Below are 20,789 nucleotides of genomic sequence, written 5' to 3'. Positions count from 1 at the left end.
CATTAAATGTCTCAACAAATCACCAAGTAGAAAGCAATCTCTTACATCTTTACTTGCTTATGATCCAGAACATTCTGCTAAAACCAACATATTGCTTGTTCAGCCATGATCAACCCTAAGGGAAAAGCTTCCTAAATTCAAACAAAGAAATTATTGAGCAGGATCATTTGAAAGAATAATATCTCTTGAATATTTGGAGTTTGACAAAATGAGAAATGTACAAACTTGAAGTACCACTTATGTTCACTTTGGGAAGATACTCCAAAAACTATTGGTGAATTGTTATTTTCTAATGCAAACATTTTAGTGCTATAAATTTCCCTCTCAGCACTGCTTTAGCTGTGTCCCACAAATATTGTGATTTTTTTTTTCATTTAATTCTATGTATTTTATTTTTATTATTGTTGACAGTATTGCAGATGTCCCCCATTTTCTCCCCCTTTGCCCCTCTCCACCCAGCCCCTACATCACCCTAGGGCTTCATCACATTATTTTCTGTGTCCATGGGCTATGCATATGCATATTAGTTCTTTGGTTAATTGAAAAAGATTTTTCCTTGAGAATTCTCCTTTGACCATGGATTGTTTAGAAGCATGTTATTTAGTTTCCAAATGTTTGAAGATTTTACTGTTTTGTTTCTGTTATTGATTTGTAGTGATCTTATTGTGGTTAGAGAACACACTCTGTATTATTTCAGTTATTTAATTTTTATAAAGTTTATTTTATGGCTCAGGATATGGTAGATGTTGTGTGAGCAGTTGACAATGTATTCTGAAATGGTGAAGTGTTCTATAAATGCTGATTACAATCTGTCAATTAATGGTATTGCTGAGTTTGTCTATATTCTTTCTGATTTTCTGTCTAGTTGTTCTAACAGTTGTTGAGAGAGAGATATTGAAACCTCCACCTATAATTGTAGATATACCTATTTCTCCTTTCAGTTCTATAAGTTTTCGTTTCATGTGATTTGTGGCTCTGTTGTTTGGTGTATAAACATTTAGGATTGCTATGTCTTGGTGAATTGATCTTTTCATCATTATATATAATGTTCTAATCTCTACTTTGTAATTTTCTTTGCTCTGAAGTATATTTTATCTGTGGCATTGAGGCAGATTCGGATAAAGCCTCCTTGTGGGCAGACCTCAGGTCCTTGTCACTCTTTGGGTGGTAAAAGCCATTCCATAGAGCCAACAGCTGCCCTCTGGCATATGTGAAACTTTGATTAATAATAATAGCTAACGTTTACTGGGTGCTGGTGTATGCCAGATTCTGTTATAACTGTCCTATGAGCAGTAACTCATTTAATACTCCAAATTCTTTGGGGTGAGCATTTTTATTGTCCCTATGTGAGGAAGTTGAGGTGGAAGGGGTAACTCATCCAAGGTCACACTTCTTATAATAACAGCTGAGCTGTGATTTAAGCCCAGAGAGACTGCCCTGGGAACTGTATGATGCCACACCCGACACTACCTCTCCTGCATGTTCACTAGGGTAAACCTGCTTGCTTGTGACCTAAGCAAGTCACTTACTCCTCCATATCTCCACTTCCTCATCCTAAAAGAGTGGCCATGACAGGTGAGAGAGCAGGGTGCTGTGGAAAGGACACTGGCTACTGTTCAGAAGAATTGCCATTCAATAGCTGGGTGGCCTAGAAAATTTACTTAGAATCTCTGAGCCATGTCTCAGTGACTCTACACAGGCCCTGTGCTAGGTGCCACTGGCATCTTTATTTTCTTTACGAGAATAGTAAGGCTCAAGCCTTACTATGGGAGGGAGGTCAAGCAAGATGAAGAACCCACAGTTGTCTGAATAATTCCAAACCTGGCTCTAAAACACTGAACCATTTGGGCCCCTTCTAATATTCTCCTAGGACTCTGACTGTTAAATCTACTTTGCAGAGTTGGTAGGAGGGTCAAACCGGGTAACACGACTGAAAGAGCTTGGTAAACAAAAAACCCCCATGCAAAGGGGAAGTATCACTGTGGTAGAGAAGATGCATCATAGCTCGCCTATGATGACTTTGCACATGTACGCAGTCCAAGTTTGTGGGACCTTCTAAAATTGACAAAATTATCAATACCAATGTGCTGGGGCTCTTCCTCAGGCCATGGAAGGGGCTTACCCTGGGTCTGCAATTTAGAAGCTGTGTACCAGGGCAATGATTTAACCTCTCTGAGACTCAAGTGTCTAACCAGAAAATGATCATTCTACGTACCTTCAGGAAAGAGTTTCCTCAAAGCTAAATATTTGACTGCACTTGGAATCATGGTGAGATGATCTATATCATTTAAAATGGAAATGATAAGAAACTGACAAAGGGAAATACATGAATAAAATAGTAAATGTTGATCCAAGGGGGCATAGGCATATGAAAGCAAATACATACTGAAATTAAGGATGGCTGAGAACAGGCACCTTAAGGGAGTATGAAGGGTGTAACAGAAATCTACGTGAAAGCTACCGATCAGTGGAGCATGCTGGGAAAGTGCAGCATTCAACTTGAGAACGTCCACGCTGCTCAACGGAAAAGCTTCCCGCTGTGGTTTGAAATGACTCATGCCAAGAACCCCAAATGGAAGGGGAGACAAGACACCCACTCCCTGAGGAGGAGTCACTGAGAGCACCGTGCAGAGGAAATAGGAGGCCCCAATGCTGAGGAATTTTATGGGCAATTTTAAGAGAATAAATAAAATATTTTGAACCAAAATCACCTTAAATCTTATGCTTCTTCCATTGTTCAGAACTTTTCTTGAGTAGAAATCTTTAGATTCTAAGGTAGGCTCTGTCGAGTATCTAAAATGCTGGCAAATCTTTCTTAGTTGTGTCTAGATTTGTGGTAGAAAATAAAATGACTCTGAGCTAAGGCTAATGGTAAAGGTAGGTGAGCAATCTGGGTAATAGCATTTTGGGCACACACACACACACACACAAAACCCTCAAGAAATAAGCATCAAGTAATAAGACCGATTTTCTTTTGTGGTTAATATCCTAGCTGTAATGATATTCCCCAAAAAGGATCAGAAGTAAACTGTTAGAATACGGTCACTAGCTCCTCGAGTAGCTCTCCTCAATTGGATGAAGAACGTCTGGGTGTTTCTTTAAAAAGTGAAATAACAGTGTAACATTTAACGAGTTACAAAGCTATTCTAGTACTTGATGTCCTCATATAGGATGTGGGGTTAATAAGACTACCTACTCCCAGGGTTGTCATGAACATTAAACGGCAGAATGTATATAAAGCACTTAGCAGGGTGCCAGGAATTTATTCAGTGCTTAATAAATGTTAGCTACTATGTTGTTGGTGTTCAGCACCTTCCATTTTCAAATCACCCTGCTGTAAGCATCTAAAAATGATTGTATTTAATCCTAAAAGTGACGGATTATAATCTTCATTTTTCAAACTGGAAAACCCAAGTTTCATTTAAGTGTCAGGACTTGAGCAAGTGGCGAGCAGCAGGAGTCCAGCCCTCTTTCTGTTCACCACAAGCTCTCGTGCTTTCGAGCTCATGCGGCTTTGATTCATTCGACTCTGCAGGGTGGATAGGCTAGATGCTGCTCTCTCACTTAACAGACCCCTGGGGAAGTTGAGTAGGTGCCCTCGCCCAGGAAATCGGGGGAGCCTAAACTTAAACTCACATTTACTGCCTTCCAGTCAAGAGTTCTCTTTACGCTGGTGTACATCCAGTCAACAAACAAGGTTAATGTGTAGATTTCCACTCTGAAAATTATCATTTTTAATCCTCACTTATTTCCTGAAATGTGGCTCCAAAACATCATGCAATAACAGAAGATGTACGGAAATATTATTTCCTGGGAAGTCTTGTGATGAACTGGGAGGGATAGGGCAAGATCACTATCATCAGGCTCTGTTGTTGTAAAGATCTGTTCCACGTTTGTGGAAAATGACTGAACTTCTTTTTAGAACAGATCTGCCAATATCATCCATTTGCTCTTGCTACAACTTCCCATTTCAAATTTCCATTTTTCTGTGTGAATCTGGAGCCTTATCAGCTCAGTAGGAAATGATCATTTTGGGATGAAATGCATGAAATTCTCAGCACATGAAACAGTCTTTGATGGAGTCACTTCTGCTCTGTTATGATGCATCTACCAGGTCTCTATTACTGCACTTAGATGGAGATACCAGGGCGTCATGGACTTGTTGTTTTTAACCTGCGTGTTATGCCGTCACCATGAGCCATGAATCATGGCATATTATTCTTCCATTATTATGCTGGTGCAAATTTTAGAATCATTGCTCATTTTTAAAGCCCTGTAGAATGGTCCTAATGTGTGGATACTTCTAGTATTCAGCCCTGTTGGGCAAATGGTCTTTCACTCTATTTTCTTTTGGAGATGGAGGTATCATTTTGTAAAAATGACCTTCTTAACTACCCTTGGGTTCCTGGGTAGTTAGGCTGGTGTGCCTGTTGGGGTAACAATGACCCAGCCCTCTGAGCATTCTTGTGCTCCTTAGAGGGCCGAGTGGTGAGCCCTCCATGCTTTGTGCTGTGTGATTGTGCCATGGGAGTCTTCCAGTCAGTGCTGGGCTCCATCTATACTGTGTGTTCATTAAGCTTTTGGTTGCATCTACCTCCCTGCTTATCTGGAAGGTGCTATGGCTTCGGATCTGTTATCAGTCATTTCTGTAGTTAACAATTAAGACAAATGCAGATTCTTTTTTTAATTGGTTAATGTTTAAAACAACTGGGTTTAGATATTTGGGTTGAAAAAAGAGGTCTGCTTGGTTAGTCAGTGCTTGGGGCCAGTGCATTCATTAGTAAGCACATATTTACATTAGTTTCAGTAAAAACACATTTGTTTGTACAAATATGGGACAGAGCAGGAAAATGTTTACAGCATCCCCGTTTGCCAACTCAGAAAGGACTCACCCTGCAGAAAAACAGATGAATCAACCTCCTCTCCCCTCCTCTACCCATGAGGATCTGCGGGAAAGCAGCCCTGGCAGTTTATGGCTGACTTCTAAACAATGCATTCGCCTCTTAGGAAGAACCCCAGCGGCCTCTGGTTCACCTCCCCATCCCAGGTCGGATTCGGGGTGGGGGAGTATCTCCTCCAGCATCCCTGACAGGTGCTTCTCCAGCTCTTCCCTGAACAACTTCAAAGACATGATCCCTTCCTCCTCAGGGAACGATCATTGCTTTTCTAAACAACTCTGTCAGAATGTTCTTTTTCTACTGATGCAAAGCCTGGATCCTTGTAAGCGCTTCCTATCTGCTCTAATTCTGTCTTCTGGAGCCAAACAAAACAAAGCTCTTTCCTCCTCCAAACAATAGTGCTTCAAACATCTGAAGGAAATGCTGTCATCTCCCCTTTGCTGTGTTGCCTGCAGTAAATATCTAGATCTTTACGCATTCCCCTCAAGACCTGCTTTCTAGTTTTTTCACCATCCTGCATGCCCACCCTGCCCTGGGGTTTAGGCTGGTCCAGAGCCAAGGACACCCCCCCACCTTGCAATCACCTTCATCTTCTCACCGTTTTGGATTTCCTCCGATAGATTTCAGTACCTGGCCACCAATTAAAGTCAGAGAGTAATTGTGTTTGAACTTGGTGGTATTATTATAAGATTATGAACATGTATCTCATTCTCTGGTTGTGATCAATCAGTAGTTGGGGTAGAGACGTGTAGTTTGAAATTCTATGTGATTTAGTCACTGTCGCTTCTCCTGCTCAGGTAGTGTGGAGGCCCCAGCTGGCCTTGCCGTGGGCAGAGGCCCCCAGCGAGGGGAGGGAGCAGGCCGGGACAGGGGAGGAGAAGATACCTTCACAAAGGGCTTCCAGGTGACTTTGATACTCACATGTCCCTTTTCAGGACAGAGAAACCCTGCCCCAAGGACTGCCTGGCCCTTTGAGAAAAGACACCCGATCTGTCCCCCTGGTTCCACAGAAGAATTCCTACTCACTAGCCCAAGTGAACCCGCTAATATCTGCTGCTCCACTACCTCAGAATCTTCTGCGGGTTTTGAAGCTGATTCTGGACTCTGATGTCCACACACAGCTATTTGTTAAGAATGTTTCATCCTATGGGGACACCGGGCACCCGACTGGATCATTCGGCCTATGTGTTTCCTCCCGGGACCCCCTGCTAGTCTCTCCCTGGATGTTTTAGGGAGGCCCAGCTGACAACGAGGGAAGAAGGGATTACAATCAGAGATGATTTTGAAGTTTAATGTCTTGGAACATTTTTCTTTCAAATTTGTTATTTTAAGCACACAGTGATTTAATGACTCTCTTTGTTAGTTCAGTCTGTGGTTGAGGTCCGAGCGCTGAGGAATGCATGTTTAATTTTTTTCATCTTATAACCAGTATTTCATCCTAGACTAAATAGATGCACATTTTAGAATTCCCACAGAATCACTGGGAAGAATACTGATGTTTATATAAATGCTTGCATGTTTGAGTGGCTTGAAGGAAAGGAAACAATCAAAGCTGCTTCTAAAGGCTTTGTGGAATGTCGTTAAGTCCTAAATTCTCGGCCAGCATCCACTGCTCCTTCATCGATGTCCTTACAGGACCGTAGGTACTTGCATAGCACTGCTACTTACTGAGGAGCGCGGCGTCTCCCCCACCCGCTCTGATCTGAGACAAGAGCGTGTTATGGGCGCCTGGACCCAGCGCCTGAGCTCAGTGACTGTCCACCTGCTGGGCTGAGGCTGATCTCTGGCTGAGTTTGGACGTTTTCATGCTCTCTGAAGAAACAGGGAAGGAAACTAGGTGTGTAAGGAGGAGGGAGGGCCGGAGAGAGAGCACTAGCGAGCCCTTTACGATGGGACCTGAGAAGATCAAAAGCCTTCATCTTCCCCAGGGATCCAGGAGAAGGAATGGATACCTTTTCAGTTTCCTTACAGTCCTGATGGAAGCAAGACTATGGTTTCAGTTGGATAAATGTCTCTAAACACCAGAGAGGTGGGGAACTCTTGGCCACGTAGGAGAGAATTGTCTAAAAAAGTCTCTTTTTTTGGCAATACTCAGTGGACTGTGTTTCTAGAGGACAAATCCGCACCTTACTAACTCCTGGATCAATGGTGCAGGACATGCCAACCGTGCCAGCTGCCCAATGAAAGTGCACTGGGTTCCAGCGGACAACAAAGGGAGACTCTGAATGCTCGGGTGCAACGGGAAAAGCACCAGCTAGATCCGGGGGGCCTCTCAGCCGCGTGAGTGAGAGGATTATTTAAGAATGTGCACAGGGTTTCCCCGTCATGTGCACAGGATTCCCAAAGCCAATGGTTTCTGTTCCCGCTATTGGATGTGAACATGCAAAACACAATGGCAATGCTACCCAAACAGATGCAGAACATACGCAGAAAAGGAAACGTTACAGAGAAACGAACGAATCAGCTTGAACGATGTTTCCCAAATCAGAATTACAGCCACACGAAAAGATCCTTTTTAAACAATCAGCGAATTGAAAGTCTGGGGAGTTTTCTATGAATTCTAGGACAATTGGAGGGCAAATGTTTTTTTTGGCAGAATTCTAAAGTGGGAATAGGTGGGGGAAGAGGGTCACTCCCAGGCCCACCAGCTGGCAAGGGCGCTCAAGCCTTCTTAATGGTATCGAGCAGAGCGCTGTCAGGGTTTCCAAGAGATTTTAATAGTCATGCGGTCAGAGTTCCCCGAGTAAATAGCTTCCATTTCCACTCTTGCTGCCAGCTGGCCAAGTAGGGGACCACCTAAGTTGTATACCCCCAAAGGAAATGGGAAGGCAGGTTCTCTTCTCCCACAATTCTACCAACTACTGCCTCTCTCTGCCTGCCTGAAATTCCACCATTAGAGTACAGTGTGTTCAACTCAAAATTTGTTCCCAGTTAAAATTTAAATATCACCAATAAGTATAGTATTTTAAATTTTTGTTACTCCTTTTGAAACCTATTTTTGTTTATGAATGGGTTTTAGAACCTGTTTTGAAAATAAGTAGTAACTGGGAGGAGGGGAAGAGAGCAGAAAAGCTCTGGTCCAGGAGCCCCTATGAGTAGTGGATCCATTGCATTAGTGTTCAGTCAGTTTGTCAATCTATTCACACCGTTTCCCATGTGACTTTGCAGCTTCTCCCACCAAGAGGTGGAGTCTATTTACCAGTGGATTCTGAGCTTGGCCTCGTCACTTCTCTTGACCAGTGGGACAGATGAAATGCTCGAAAGGCACTTGGGCAATTGGGCTTAATTGCTCTTGCACCTTTGCAATTGTCATGAGAACATGCCAGTGCTAGCCTGCTGGTGGCTGAAAGACACATGATCAAAGCTATGTAGCACCACTTTGTCTAGCTGAGGCCACACTAGGGCAGCCAAAAGCTACCCAAGCCCCAGAAATGTGAGGGAACCACTCAGATCTGTGGAATGGCCCAGACTCAGGAGTTAAATAAATGTATATTATTAGGTGCCACTGATGCTTTGGGGTTGTTTATTGTGTGGTGTTATTGTGGGAATAAACAACTGATATGCTGGGGGAAAAAGGGCCTACGATGGAGATGTGGAGCCTGCCTCCACATTTGTGCTTCCAGAAACTAGCAGAATGTATAAACATGACAGTAATGCCACATTCAGCCTACTCTTCACAGCCAGGGGAGACTGGCATATCGCCCCATAAATATAGATATGTTTCATCTGTGTCTAGGTTGAAGGGGGTGGGACAGAGCGAAGAGGAAGGACCAAGATTCATTTCATGGCCATTATGTACCAGTGACTGTATTACAGGTTACACAGATCTCATCCAATCCTCAGTATGTTCCTGTGAGTTGGGAATCATTGTCTCCATTCTACAGAAGAGAAAACTGAGACCTAAAATGATTAAGTGGCTTAACCACATACATCAGGGGCTGGCAAGCCTTTTCTGTTAAGCAGCAGATAGTAAATATATTAGGCTTTGCAGGCTTGTGGCCTTCTCTGTCACAACAGCTCATCCCTGCTGTTGTAACAGGAAAGTAGCTATAGATAACACTAAATGAGTGATTGTTCACCAATAAACACATATTTATGTACATGAAATTGAATGTTATATAATTTTCACGTGTCACAAGGTAATATTCTTTTGATTTTCTCCCAACCATTTAGAAAGGTAAAAACCATTCTTAGCTAATAGTCTGTAAAAACTAGGCAGCAGGCCAGAGCTCGCCAACCTCTACTGTCAATAGCAGGGCTTGATTCAAGCCTATAAAATTTTGCAACTGACTGGGAGGCAAAAAAATCTAGAATTGGAATGTTTCTTTGGTTACCTTCCTTACTGCCACTTAATAGTCTCTTATATAAAAAAGAGATAAACATCAAGAAAATGTCCAACTTGGAACAGTATTAGCCACAGCAGAGAAACTACTGACAACTTTATTTATACTTCTCTTGGAATCAACTAGATTGACTGAGAGTGTGCATGCATGTGTATGCATGTGTGATTGTGCATTTGTGTGTGTGTGTGTGTGTGTGTGTGTGTTGAAGATAGACTTTAGTGAAGCAATAGCACACCATGGAAGACACTATAAATATGCGGTAGGTACACAAGGTACTGTTATTACCTCTACACTGCAGATAAGGAAACTGAGACTTCGAGAGGATAAGCAACTTGTAAAAGTTTACTCTGTAATGGGAGCCACAACTCAAATGCTGCTTTTTCTGGCTCCAGAAACAGTGCCCTAACTGTCCACTGTGCTCCTCGCTCTCCTGGGAAAAGGCAGTCCCCTTTGGCCTTGGCTGTTCCGGGAAGCCCTTGCCTGCCACCGGCTCCCTCTGGATCACATTCTGCCTTAGGCTCTTCCACCAGAACACAACAGAAAAATAAATAGTCATGACAAGATAAAAGGAGCCAGCGTGGACTGTTTAAAATCATGAGTGAAAAGCAAACTATTAGAAGACAGTTCCCCTCACGGGCCTTTGTGCTATGTTTATGAAGTTCTGATGCTGGTGGGGTCTAATGCCATGCCATGATTATTTGATTACCACAAGAGAGGCTGATCCAGTGCACTTGTGTCACATGCTATCATGCCCCATAGCAGAGTTTCACCCAGGAGACAAGCCAGGTGCCCTCTCTAACTGTGAATGGCATGTCCACAGCCTTCTCAGAACAAAAGCACTGGCTTCTCCTACCTGGCTTGTCCAAAGGGTTCCCCACCTAGTAAAAGTGCACGTCTCCTCCGGGCCATTTCCGCCATGCCCATCCCTGTGCCACCAGGGCCAGGACCAGCAGACCTGGGTGTGATGATCCTCCTCTTGGCCCCTTACTTCCCATTAACAAAGCATGAAACACACATCAAATTGTTCATTGTCTAAGTTCCTCTCTCCCGTGTGTGATACGGTTAAATCGAGCACCTGCGTGTGTAATAAAGCAGGATACAGAAACCCTAGATCCTATGTCCTTGAGCATCCATTTGTTAGCCGTGTGAATTTGGACAAGATATTTTGATTCCTGAGACTTGGTTTCCTTCCTTGTAGGATGAGTTCTAATCAATTTGTGAAAAGCATTTTAAAAACTCTAAAAGCCCATGTGTATGTAAGTAAAAATTCTATTAAATCCACCATGGGTCCATAGCTCAAATTGCAACAGCACTCACCAGTCAGGGAGGCTGTCACCACACTGAAGGTGGCTGGCGTGAACTCATGACACCCGCCGGGCTGGCCTCCGACCCAGGGTGTAGCAGCACACCAGCCCCTCAGCGCCCCTGCTACGGTAGCCTGTGGCCACTGCTGCAGGTGCTCCGCACGCCCACCGCTCCCTTCTCCAGGACCTTTCAAAGCCGACGCATGCCACTCCTTCAGGACGGCGGCCACCACCTCTTAAAGCCAGATTTGGCAGCATTACTGGGTCTGCCTAAGCTGTTGGAAACAAAAAGCGGAAGGAGTTATAAAGTATGATATGCAATCAACGTGTGAGATAAAAGGTCATACATTCTTGCTCTTTGTCATTCAAGAATGTTTGATTAGTCATAAAACAGATACGATTTTATCTCAACGAGCGAAGTCATAAAGAAATGCATGTTTACCTTTTCTTTTGGGCCCTCTTTGGTTTCAGCTTCTGGCAGCCACACTGCTGGCCTGTGCAGTTTTCCTCTGCACACCGTAGGCAGTGCAGGGCCAGCCCTACGGGGTCCGTCAAACAGCTTTGGTCTACTGAGCGGGCCTGATGGAATATTCTCGACATGCTGGTCAGTTTGGGACAAGTTCCAGACAGTGGAAGATCTAATGCTTGGAAATGATCTTACAAGTCCTGGAGGGCTATAGAAAGACTTCATGGGGACTTATCTGCATCTCACAAAGATTCCTCAGGCAGTGGAAGAGACGATGGCTTGAGAGGAATGAGAAAGCCAGGAAGGTCACTTAGAAAGCTACTCAAATAGTCCAGCGGAGGAAAGGTGACTGTTTATATGAAGATAGTGGAGCCAGAGAAGAGGCAGGAGGTTTGCTGTCCACATAAGGAAAAGCAGTTATGGGACTTGCAGGTCAGTTAGGCGAAGAGGTGCCCCCCACTTACCAGGTTTCCGGTAAGTGGGGGGCACCTGATGTTGTCTGGAAGGGGACAAGTGGGAAGCTGGGTCGTGGAGGAAGAGATGTTCAGTTTGGCGTGTTTGGTTTGAAATCCTTCGGACACATCCAGGAAGGGACACCCCACGAGCCCTGGTAACCCTTGTCAAAGCCGGGAGAGAGCAGCCAGCTTCAGGCGGCAGCAGAAACCACGGGGACGGATGGAATCACCCAGGAAAACTGGATGGTGCGAGAAAAGAAGGTTACAGAAGAAGCCATGATAAACCCCAACATCTGGTATGGGCCCAGCAAGAGAAGGCCTTGACGTGGGCTGGGGAGCCGTGAGCAAGGAAGGAACAGGGCTCCAGGCAAGAGCCGGTCCAGGGGAGTCAAGAGAGGGCAGAATGTCAAATAAGGGATATCAAGGGATATCCAGGAGTGTCGAATATTGTAAACGATGTTAAAAAGTCAGGAGCTAGTTTCACAAAGCCCAAGTGCTCATCAGTAGATGAGTGAATAAAAAAGCTGTGGGGCATTTACACCATGGAATACTACGCAACTGTAAAGAAGAAGGATCACCTACCCTTTGGACAGTATGGATGGACCTGGAGAATCTTATGCTAAGCGAAATAAGCCAGGCAGAGAAAGACAAACATCACCTGATCTCACTTATATGTGGAATCTAAAGAATTTAATAAACTGATGAACAGAAATGATTCAATGGCATGGATGCAAGGACCAGACTGATGAATGTCAGAGGGATGGAGGGGGAAGGGTGGGTGGAGGGGGAGAGAGTAACCAATGAATTTATATACTTATATGCACAACCCAAGGACACGGACAATAGTGTGGTGAGAGACTGGGAAGGAGGGTGGGTCGGGGTGAAATGGGTCATTGGGGAGAAAAAGGGACCTCTGTAACATGTTGAACAAAAAATAAATAAATAAATAAATAAATAAATAAATAAATAAATAAATAAATAAATAAATAATAAAATAAAAGTCAGGACCAAAAACTGCCTGTTGGAATTTGCCATCCAGAAGGTAACTGAAATGTGGTGACAGGAGTTTCACTGGAGAATAAATTACCTCTAAGTTCTTGTTCATGCTAAGATCCTATGAGTCTGTGATGGGTGGTGGCCGATTCATAAGGCATATATATATATATATATATATATATATATATATATATATATATATTTTGACACTAGAGTTCAGTGATAATACCTTCCTAAGGAAATGGTAAGGTGCCTTCTGCTTTTTGTAACTGACTGTCAAGCTGGGAGCTAAAGATTCCACATTTCTCTTAAATAAAAAAAAGCAAATAGGCCATAGTCTCTTTGTCAACAGAGTATATTCAAACTGTAAGCATTTCTGCTTCTGCATTTGATAAGGCGCCCCTTTGAAAGAAGTTTAAGATCGGAGGTCTATATATTTCTGTTTCATAGAAATATACAGTTATATTTAAAATTCATAATAATCTCCTTTTTCTAACTAAGCTATATTCCAGTTTAATATCATTGAGAGTTAATTTCTTTTTTATCTTCTGCTAGATTGAAGGGCAGCTACAATTGGTGTGGCACATCTGAAACTAGGGTCCATCTGGTCTAAGAACTAGACTCAGCTCTAACTGACTGCTAATGTTTGTTGAAATCTTGATGTCAGTTCTGATTTTTCCATTCAGAGAAACAGCAGTGAGCTTAATTTCCTCTTTAACTGTGTGGTCCAGTGCCTGTCCCCTCAAGCAATGCAACAGTTTTCCCACTGCTGGATTAAATGGCCCGATGTCCTGGTATTTGGGAATGGAGAGGCAGAAAATAATAAGCAGTGATCTCATTTGTTTCTACAAGTTACAGAAAATGTGCTGGGTCCTTCCTTGGGATCTTGTGTCAAGATATTGGGACCCAGCTGTGACAAGTGAAGCAGTTCCTGTTCAATTGATCAGTGTAATGTGTGGAATGAACAGAGTCCCCGAAATGTTTACATGGCATGCCAGGGAGTCTTAATAGGCCCAAATTAAAATCTATAGTGTTCCTTCTTTAAAGCACAGCTCCAACTGGCCTCTAAAGAATGAGTGGAATTAACTAAAGTGCCGAACTAAACCGGCAAGGCCAGCAGATGAAGGACCACTAACTAGCATTTCAAGCACTGTGGAGACTTGAGTTTCATAAATTGGATTAACTAATGTGTAATTGGGATCTTTCTATTGTAAATTCTTCACTGTCCACTAGAATCTTTACTGCTGCCTAAATTTTTCTCAAATAACTTCATTTTATCTGATCACACACACACAAAATTGTCTACTCGAAAACTGTTGTAAGTGCATTTATTTATTTCGGACATGAACTGAGATGTGCCTGCATTTATACCTCACACACACTCACAGACACCCTCACAGGCTGCAGTTACTGTAAGTCCATGAATGGCATCTTCAGGGATTTTAAATAAATGTTAGAGGGCAAATTTGTAGCTCGAAAATCTCATGACTTTCCTTAAAACATTTTTTAGCCTCTGGAAAAGTTGCTTTCAAAAATCAGTTGTATAACTTAACTTTCAACCTTAAAATCTGAGAGCCTCAAATAAAAAGAAATAAAAAAAGAGGTTATTTCCCGAGCCTGGAGCCTTAACACGGGGCTGGACACACACCCACGCTCAGCTGACTTCCCCCCCGAACTCTAAAGTTTAACTGATCATCTGGTTTATTTTATCCACAGTCAATTTTCATTTGTTAGGAGAGAAATAAGTCCTTTTTATCTCTGTCTTTCTTCGCTCGTTAAATTAAATCAGCCCTCAAATATACAGTGGAATTAGTGCAGGCATAGAGTTTTATTCTTGAAGGACATAGATCTAACTTTCTAATTTCTAATAAAATGTCTTTTCTTATCTGTTAAAGCTTGCCTTTATCTTCCCGATAATTTAAAACAAAAATTCAAATAAGAATAATAGTAATTCACACAGAGCTTGAAGGGTTAAAAGACGTATTTAATAGAAAAGCTTTGTTGTAAATGATTTGACATAGGTACTAAGGAAAGCTTTGTCAGGATCATGCTCAGAAAAGTCATAGCAACCTTCTGGATTTGAAAAGTTTAAGAAAAATTTGGAAGTGGGATTTATCTTTTGCTTCCATGCAAACATTTTTCTAAAGGGATGTATTTTTAAACTGAAGTTGTAAAGAATTTGAGGGCATCGGGGCAGGAGGTGGTGCAGCTCTTAATGATGTGCCCCAGGGGTAGTGGCGGGGGTGTGGGGGAGAAGCTGCTGGAGGGGTGACTCATCCCTTCCCACGGTGACAAGCTTCAATCCCAGCCTCCCAAATCCCAAAAGGACATGACCACTAAGATCACTATTTCTTCTTCAGGGGCCGTGCAGGCCATGGGCGCTAACAGAAGTGTGTGTAGGTGGGGAGCAGGGGTCTGTGGCAGGAGCATCCCCACACCTGGAGTCATCTTGCTCTGGGAGGCCTGGGTGGAGCTAACTGAGCCCTGGGCCTGGAAGAACCTTGTTGGGTCAAAAGCCACTTGGATTTGGCCTCAGGAAACACAACAGCACAATGCACAGAGCTGGAGGAGCGCAGACTTGGGCCATGAAGACGAAAAGTGACAAAAATAAACCCATGAGCAGGCTGGGATTTCACATCACAAAGTATTCTGTGAGGTTTCTGGAATAGGTTTATGCTTCGCTTCCCATCAAATTTGGATTAGCCACAGCAAAGGAGGAAAGAGAACAAATACAGGAAATCCACAGATAATCCCCAAACCGCCATCGGAGCTAATAGTTGAAATTCTTACTATGCCAAGTCAAGCCTTTTGTGTTTGTTTACCAGTTGATAACAAGGGACGATAAACTGAGCCAATCCTATTTAACCTTCCTGTGCTTGCAGATGGAGAAAGGGAAAGGGCTGTGGCAGAGCTTAATGGGACAAGTGTGCGTGAGCCCCACCTGCCCGGGGAGCAGGGCGCTGGCCCCAGGAGCCGATGCTGCGGAGCTGCAGGGAGCCACGGCGCTGGGTGTGGGTGTGGAGGGGCCCCAGCCAGGGATGAGTGTGAGAGGGGACCTGGCCCTGAGACCCTGGCCAGGAGCCACTGAACATGGCCTGAGGGAGAGACAAAGAAGAAAGGATATAAGCCAAGAAAGTGAGCAACTGGGAGGCTACGTAGTGTGAGTCAGCAACCTCTCTCTCACTCTTTCTCCTTAGACACCCACATGATGAACGCCACAGGGCTGGGGGTGACGAGACCAGCCCTGAACTAAAAGTTGCCTTTGGCGCATCACTGCAGTTTCAGTGAGTCTGAAGCCATAGCCCCAACACCGACGCGCAGAGGCAAATGGCTTTCTTCGCGGTTCCTGACTTGGAGGTCCACGATGCCCTTTCCTCAGCGCGCCCCACGGTGAGATGACTTCACCCGCCTTTTCTGCCCGGCTCGGGTCATTTTGTCTGGGAACACCCCCAATAGAGTGGAAGCAGCTCCGGGGTGCAGGCCTAGGCTTTGGCCCAGCTGTATCACTAAGGAACTCACTTCAGGTAGCTCACTTTTCTGCTCTAGGACCCTTTTGCCTCATCTGTAAAACGGGAACAAAATTAGCCCATCTCACTTCAGCTCACAGGGCTGATGCAAGCTAGAACAACGCATCCTTTCTATTTAATGAACTAACTGAGAAGACATTTTAGGGACTTTTTCTCCCTCCCTCCCTCCCTCCCTCCCTCCCTCCCTCCCTCCCTCCCTCCCTCCCTCCCTCCCTCCCTCCTTCCTTCCTCCCTCCCTCCCTCCCTTCCTTCTTTCCTCCCTCCCTTCTTTCCTTTCTTCCTTTCCATACATTTTTCCCCTTTCCTTTTTCTTTTTCCTGTTTGGAAGTACCACTGGGTACCTCCCAGCATTCCCCTACTGACACTCGGATGCTTCTCAACTCTTTTCCATGTGGTAATAACTTTATAAATGTGTTCTGAAAAAAAGGAATTTTAAAGATAACATGATATCAACACAATGAAGCAGTGGACAGGAAAGCCTTTCAGACACTAAGAATATAAGTTGATAAGTTACTATTAAAAAAACTTCTGGGGGCACAGGAGGTACAAAGGTCAAATTGAGCCTCAAATTCTGGGTAGTTTGAGCAGGACTGATTCCATACACATTTCTCCTGGAAAGTGGAGGTCCTGACAGTCCTGGAAGGACATTGAAAACAACCTCGTGCTCTTTTCCTTCTGGTACCTGAACTGCTTTAGCATAAGAGCCCCAATGGGCCTCCTGCCTGCTGCCAATAATTCGAGGCTCTTAAGTGAGTATTGCCTCTATCTTTCTTCTGTAAAGGGAAAAATCCAGCCTACTAGTTAACTGCTAAGCCCTTAAAAAGTTCCTAGTCCAAAAACATCAACTCATCCTAATCTGTTCTCCTCACTCTGAGGACAGAAAATGAGCTGGCCCTTCCTCAGTCTTCCAGAGGACTGATCCTCTCCCTCCTCTCCCTCCTCTCTCCTCTCTTCCGTCAGTCCTACCCCTCAAGCTGCTGAGGCAGAGAACCAGCTCATCTTGAAGCCAGAAAGAGGCTTCTCACCTCTGAGGCCCGTCTCCTGTATCTCACAGGTACTCCCACTAGCACTAGGGCACCTCCTCCAGTCGGTCCCTAACACCCTTCCAGCAGCCCGGTCTCAGAGCCCCGCCACCCTGCTGTCCACTTCTTCCTAAGGAAGCAGGCAAGGTCCCCAGTAGACACACAGCTCAGGGCTTCCTGCTGGCACCGAGAGTCTGACAGACAGAGCACATCAAACAATGTCTACACAGAAAAGTTGTTGTTGGAAGTAGCACCCCCACCAGAGAGGTGAGCTAGCTGTTCCAGGAAAACAAGCCAGGGTGGCCTGTTCTGTTCTGTGTTCTTCTCTCCCTTCCTCTCCCTCCCTCTCCTCTCCCAGCTGTCCCCTCCTCTGTCTTCTCTTGTTTTCTGTTAGGACATTAGGTGCAGCATGTCCACAGAATTAAAATGAAATTGTTCTTGTTGCGATTACTCAGTTGTTTTGGAGAAACGCAGTGATGAGCTCTGGCCTGAGGACCTCGCCAGCACATTACTGTTCTTACATATCACAAAAACAGCGATTCACAGGGGTGGAACCACCCCAAGTCAAGGGAGAGGACTTCCTGGTTTTTAAATAGATCTTTGAGATCTTTGGGGTATTTGCCTGGCCTTAGCAGTTTGGTGTCCCATGAAAAACTTTTAATAAAACATGAGACTCCTTCCACATTAGGCATTTAAAATTCAACCATTTTTTCAGTTGCAAAAGAGATATTATTTTGCAGACCATCTGTTATTTAGCAATGTGAAAATTGTGATTAAATAATTCCAGATTCTTTTGTGCAAGCCCAGCTATAAACAAATGCTCCACATGCCAAAATAGAAGTCATTTTCCCTTTGAAAACTCATTAAGTTCTGCACGATTGGAAGAGATTGGGGGAGAAGCTTCCTAGCAGATGCCAGAGAGTGCACGCAAATAATAACATGAAGCCAAACACGGACAAGTCTTCGGGAATCTTCCGCCCGCTTCAGATGGACCCTCTCCTCCCGCTGCACGTTTTCTCCAGGGTCTCACACACGCTGCACATGTGTGCCCATAAACCCCCTGAGGGCCGATTTATGTGGACTGGTCTCATTCGTTCCCTTAGCCAGTTAAAACATTGGCAAGTTATGATTCTTCTCCTACAAAACAATAGGATATCACAAATAAAAATTACATTCGACTTGTTTATTCCTAAGGAGTTGTTGGGAAACCAAGTTTCCTAAGTGCTTCACTGAAACAGCCACTGCCATTTCATAGGACACTCTGATTTGTGTCCCCGCTAACACAGTTCCCAAGGGAGGGTTTATGGAAAGTAGGAGAAAAAGAGTAAGGAGGGAAGTCTTCGGCGAGCAGATTGCAACTCTCACCAAAGCTGGCTGTTCATTCTCTTGGAGAAAAACCAAATTTCCAGGATCAGCATTAAGGCAGAATTAGGGCATGGGTCAAATTCTTCTGGACCGTCTCTGTTCCTTTCCGAGAGGCCTGTTGGAGCTCCAATTCTTTTATACTCTCAAGGTTAATAAGGCTAAAAACAACTTACTTAGTTTTACTTTTTTCCCCAGTAAGAACTTTATTATTGAAAAAGAGATTCATTCTAAGTAGCCTAGGTAAATGTGAACTCATTGAATGGTGGAGAGTTTTGTGTTCTAGTAATAACTAGAAGTTTGGCCAGATGAATGCTCCTACAGATAACATTTATAAAATCTGCACAAAATGCTGCCCCCCCCACAAAAAAGCAGTCATAACTAGAAGCCACTGGAGAGCTACCAAAACCAGCCAGAGACTGAAGGAAAGTTGACCCTTGAGAGATAAGAACTGAACAGAGTATTCATTTTCTACTGCTGCGTAATAAATCACCACAAATTTAGTGGTTTATAGCAATATTAATTTAGTATGTCATAGTTTCTGTAGGTGAGGCATCTGGGGACATGTTAGCTGGGTCCTCTGTTAGGGTCCCACCAGGCTGCAATCAAAGTGAGAGCCAGAGCTAAAATCTTGTCTAAGGCCCTGGGTCCTCTTCCAGGTCATGGGTTGTTGGCACAAGTCAGTTGTTTGCAGCTGTAGGACTGAAATGTTCAGGTCCGAGAGGCTGCCCACTGTGTCCCAACATGTGGCCTTCCACACAACTTGAAGGATGCTTCTTTAAGACCAATAGAAAAACATCTGCTGTTTCTTAGATCTCTGAATTCTTTTAAGGGCTCACCTGATTAGGTCAGGCCAACCTATGATAATCTCCTTATTAATTTAATGTTAGCTAATAGGAACCTTAATTGCATCTGAGAAATCCTTTTTATCTTTACCACATACTTAACCTAATTATGAAAGTGAAATATCATCATATTTACAACTATTCCCCACACTCAAAAGGAGGAGATTATCTAGGGCATGTGCACTGGGGGTGATCATCTTAGAACTCTGTTTACCACAGTGAAATTTAAATGTTTGGGCCTTTTTGCCTGATGGCACTCCCCAAGGACAGACAGTGTTATATAAGTTCAAGGAGTCAGAAGTCAGAGTTCAGGTCTGACCAGATAACTGGAAAATTCCAGATGAAAAGACACTGCAGAGAGAGTGAGCTCATAAATCTGCATATAGACTCTTCCCATATAATAAACTCTTTGAACTATTAAACCATGTGTGGGGGGGGGGGGGGATTTCAAGAGACCTGGCAAACAAAGCAGCTGGAAGTGGAAAGACTTGAGATATTTCAGCTGCTGGACACCACGTAAGAGACAGTTTGGAGACCTGCTAGCACAACACTTGACACTTCTCAAAGGAATATAACTAAATCCAGAGTTTTAACATGTAAAATTTTACTAGACATACAAAGAAACAAAAAATGTGACTTATAGCCAAGAAAAAAGTAAATAAATACTGACTCCAGGATGACCTCCATGTGAAATTAGCAAACATGGACTTTAAAACAGCTCTTATAAAATTGTTCAAGAATTTAAAAGGAATAGTGCCACTCCTGCTCTTCTTTTGCATTTATATATCTCCTTGCTTATTCCTTTATTTTAAAGCCCTCTTTGTTACTTTAAATCATTTTCTAATTTTCAGCATCTGTCTGCGTCGTGTTGTTTTAATAAACACTGTAAATACTTGGTTTGCAATAGGAAATTTTCATTTTTTTTAGGTTTATTGTAATAATTTTTATTTGTTACATATTAATTTATGGATATTATTTCTCCTATCTTATTACTTCCTCTTTTTCTTATTTTTGTTTGTGTGATCAAGTTTTATTTACTGACCATGTTTCTTCCTGTTAATGGTTATTTTTTCTTCCCTGGTGTTCATGAGCTTTATAATACGGTCAAGTTTGGTATATATCTATTAGGTTTAGATTACTAATTGTGTTATTGAGATCTTCTATATCTTTTCTTACTCTTAATCAGCATAATATAAGAGACCTAATTGGAGTGTATCAAAAACTCCAACTAAAAGTGTTGAGTTATGTACATCTCATTCTGGTCATATCAGTTGTCACTCCATATATTATGAGGCTATATAGTTAGGTAGTATTTTCATGATAAGTATAACCCACAGACTTTGAAAGAACTCATCTACCCTGGACCCTCACACTTTTGAGTCCCCTGAATGTCAGAAATGCACAAAAGTGAAATTACTAATTCAAACAGTCACTCTAGTGACTAACACTGTTCAAGCTCCATGAAAATACTTGTCCATATCTTTTGCCTTATGCTATTGACATAAAAGGCAATTATTTCAAAATGTCATGAAGATCTGTGGCTTGTGCTGCTGCTGATCTTAGAGAAGGAT

This window comes from Miniopterus schreibersii (assembly GCF_964146895.1).
Source record: "Miniopterus schreibersii genome assembly, chromosome: 10".
Classification (NCBI taxonomy): domain Eukaryota; kingdom Metazoa; phylum Chordata; class Mammalia; order Chiroptera; family Miniopteridae; genus Miniopterus; species Miniopterus schreibersii.
The sequence above is the reverse complement of the archived record's forward strand: the minus strand, read 5'-3'. Positions refer to the sequence as shown.